At 48.8% G+C, this 4,100-nt stretch overlaps 1 non-coding gene across 1 annotated transcript; it reads right to left on the bottom strand.

The window, feature by feature from the left end:
* Nucleotides 1-680: 680 nt before the first annotated feature.
* Nucleotides 681-761, bottom strand: SPRG_30108. The gene has a single exon. It is a non-coding gene; the product is annotated as a tRNA-Ser (tRNA).
* Between the last annotated feature and the right edge of the window lie 3,339 nt (nt 762-4,100).

Genomic DNA, 4,100 nt, shown 5'->3' with positions numbered 1-4,100 from the left:
CGATAATGCGTTTTACTGTCAAATCGATCGATGGAGCCCTCCTTCTTGACGAAAGCATCACCTCTACGTACACACCGTACCTACAGCTTATTTTGGTGACTTGGACTACCGAGAGATCGATGAAATGAAGGATATAGCTTCAGTTCTTTCAACCATAATTTAGATGATTTTCTGGCCGTGAGATGACTTATTCTAGCTACACCAGTATACGATTTCTATATTTTTGTGCAAATTTTCACTCATTCGATAATAAAACTATGAGAAAAAAGTTTACTATCCAAAATATTGCTTGAATCGGGCTCTCGGAAGAGATGCTCGATCGTATGCATCCGGAGGCAGGAGTTGCTAAACTTGGCAATTGAAAACTGAGGACGTTTTGTATTTTAGCAATCGCCATCGAGTCGACAGGTAGATAGTATGGTCATTCTAGCGCCCTGTGGCGTTCGGGAATAAATCTCGGTCAAAGCAACGACGTGTTTGGAGCTTGAAAAGATGTGTATTTTAGTACTTGGTGGAGATAGTAGAGAAATGTTCCATACTGCACTTGCTCGCCGTACCACCCACTCTACCAAAACGACAACTAAAGTGCAGTTTGGAGCTGGTTTTAGTTGCATGAAATTAATGTTTAAAAAGGCCTTGAATTAAAAAAAGATCGCTAGGCGGGTGGGACAAAAGAGGATCGTCAGCTGTGAGATTCGAACTCACGCGGGTTGCCCCATTAACTTAGCAGGCTAACGCCTTAACCACTCGGCCAAGCTGACTTTCGGATGAAAATTACACATTCAATTTTATACGCATAAATGCCAGTGATGACAACCTGTACATAAAGCGATCTTCACATCATTATTAGAATCATATCGGTGCCAACCACATGCTACATAAAAGAATCGCTCATATGTCCTCAAGAGCCCTCAATAACGCGCTTTATATCGACCCTCCTGAGGCCTACACACACTCCATTACCGCCACCCAACTTGCTCCAATATCACATGTGACTACTAGAGTACCTAAATCGTCTCCTTTCATCGCCTATATGGGCCACATAGCGTCCTCGCTGCTACATGGAGCTCGACATGCATATACCTCTATAAATCGATAATGCGTTTTACTGTCAAATCGATCGATGGAGCCCTCCTTCTTGACGAAAGCATCACCTCTACGTACACACCGTACCTACAGCTATTTTGGTGACTTGGACTACCGAGAGATCGATGAAATGAAGGATATAGCTTCAGTTCTTTCAACCATAATTTAGATGATTTTCTGGCCGTGAGATGACTTATTCTAGCTACACCAGTATACGATTTCTATATTTTGTGCAAATTTTCACTCATTCGATAAATAAAACTATGAGAAAAAGTTTACTATCCAAAATATTGCTTGAATCGGGCTCTCGGAAGAGATGCTCGATCGTATGCATCCGGAGGCAGGAGTTGCTAAACTTGGCAATTGAAAACTGAGGACGTTTTGTATTTTAGCAATCGCCATCGAGTCTATCGCGCTGCCGCAGCTGATCAAGAGCTACATCAAGCACCGCTACGACACCATGGATGGTCGCCATCGCTCGTGCTCGAGAGCCACGCGATGCCAGCGATCTAGCTCCGTTTACGTAATTTTTATTGAATTTTTGAGTTGATTAGTCCCGCACGAGTTATGCTCAGTTGAACGCCAGTAGCTCGTTGCATTCGTGTCTTGCTGTGGCTTATAGCAGCATTAACTCACGTGGTGGCACATCTTTGACTGCTGCTGTCGTTGAAAGTCCTTCGATTACCGCGAATTGAAGCGCCGTTGGCGCAGCCACAACAGCTCTCGTTGGGTTCCTGGATTAAAGACGTTGTATATTTCACTTGTCCTGCATACTCCTCTGTCCAATTCATTGCCGTAGCAACTTAGATTGCTATATACATGTATGCTGTTGCTTATTCCATGATTTCTAGCTAGTCTTGCGCCGTGAGCACAGTGTTGTCGTCATCGTCGTCGGCGGCGGACACTTTGAGGCGTTTGTTGGACGATTCGACCGACGCCAAGACCGACTGGCTCGCGAGCGCATGGAGCTTCTTCTTGTGGCGCTTGCCCTTCACAAGCAACGCACCATCCTGGTCACTCGGCAGCTGGAGCCCGCACGCGTCACAGAAAAACTGCCGGTTCGAGACGTGGCTGTCGTCGTAAACGCGGTCTGGCGCATTGGAGCCCACCGACACGTCAAGCTCGGACGCGCGGGCAGCGTACTTGGCGTACTTGGCTGTGTACTCGTCCAAGTACTCGCCATTTGTTCGTTTTGGCGTGGTGGTGTGTTGGATTTGTTTTCTTTGTCTGGGTCGATGTCTTGGGTTTCGGGGTCGGATGATACTAGTATGGATCTTGATGCTGAATGATGATGGCGTTCGCGGTGGCGGTGGATGCTGGCTGATTTGTGCTCTTCGCTCAGTGCTCGGTGCTCATGTTGGTTCTGTGTTGGATTTGATGTTGGTTGTGGTGCTTCTGACTGTTGTTTTGTTGTTGGTTGGCTGGAGCGTCGTCTTCCTCGGATACGTCGTCTTGTACAGCGTGGCGATGAGGTCCTCATCGCTCAGCGTCGCTTGGTCTGATGGCGCGGCTCGCAGCAGGTGAAGGCGTCGACCGACGGCCGCACCTCTGAGAACGCGGCCACTCGTCGGTTGGTTTCGCTTGCGGAACGGCTGAAAACGCAGAGTCCATGGAGCCCGCGTTCTTGACAAAAGCATCACCTTTGCAAAACCGATCAAGCCAAACGATCGAGCTAATTTCTGTTGGAAATTGCTCAAGTGATGGATGCGCCGGTATTCTCATTTAGCGCGGCGCTATTAATAGCTCGCGGCGCTGTGTCGTTTGTTGTTGAATTGGGTCCTCTATTACAATAGATAAAACTATGCTAAATAAAATTGTCAGACTTTCTTCGTTGTGTGTACTCGGTTGAGGGACTTGATTTAGGCAGGCGGAGGCAGGAGCGCAACTGCTGTGTCGTTTGTCATTTTGACTTGCATTGCGCTTGGAGTAGAACGTATGAGCACATGAACTTCCCAGTGTGAATGCATATAGTACTATCTATATACATGAACGTATTCCGCGTTATCTTCGTTACAAAGAGTTCGCATACGTAGTGCTACGCCTGAATGCGTGGGAGTTGGCACCAGCACTTGGTCGTTAGGAGTGAGGTGGACTGAGCTGCGCACGGAGATTTATTAAAATTACTAGTAATAAATATGCTGGTTCCATTATTAGTACGGTACCCAACACGGCGAGATAGCTAGAAAAGAGGCGGTTTGACGTACAGTCCATCCAGCAGTCTGAGCTGCAGTCAGTCAGACCCTTTCTTGCGACCTGCAGATCGTACCTCGATAAGACTCTAGTCTCACCCTATCCAATTTAGCACAGCTTTTAGCACACGCTTTCACAGATGCCCCTCCATTGCGACATTACGCATACTGAGACTAGCAGCTCGGTTGTACAGTGTATGGTCCGTAATGCAAGCAACCAAGACTAGTTCGCACCAAATTTCGATGTCAGAGTGCTCACTTGTCAATTTCCATGTTGGCACCCAAGATTATTGTTGCCGCGGCGCTCGCGCTCCTCGTGTCGGCCGACGATGCCAACAACCAGCTCGTGACGGACCTCGACAATGGGTTCGATATGAACATCCTGCGTGAGATCCATGGCGACGACGACGTCGACCTCTCCAACCGCTTTGGCTCCGACACCAAGCAAGACCTCTGGTTCACGGGCGCGATCCTCGACCACAAGAACCCGAGCGCCGGCAACTGGAGCCAGCGCTACCACTACAACGACGAGTGGTATGGCGGTCCCGGGTCGCCTGTCTTTCTCTACATCAACGGCGAGTGGGAGGCGAAAGCGCAAACCGTCGCGTCGTCCCGCTCCACGATGAACGACTTGGCCAAGAAGCACAGGGCCATGGTCGTCGCTATCGAGCACCGGTATCGAAGCCTGTGTCAGATATGGATTGGTATCAACGACTCTATTTTAGGTACTATGGCGACTCGATCCCGAACGGCGACCGGTCCAAGGCCGCGATGCAGAAGTATCTGTCGTCGGACGCCGCGCTCGCCGATCTGGTGCGTTGTGCA

The sequence above is a fragment of the Saprolegnia parasitica genome, assembly GCF_000151545.1.
Source record: "Saprolegnia parasitica CBS 223.65 unplaced genomic scaffold supercont2.33, whole genome shotgun sequence".
Lineage (NCBI taxonomy): Eukaryota > Oomycota > Saprolegniomycetes > Saprolegniales > Saprolegniaceae > Saprolegnia > Saprolegnia parasitica.
This window is presented reverse-complemented; position numbering and strand designations above follow the sequence as displayed.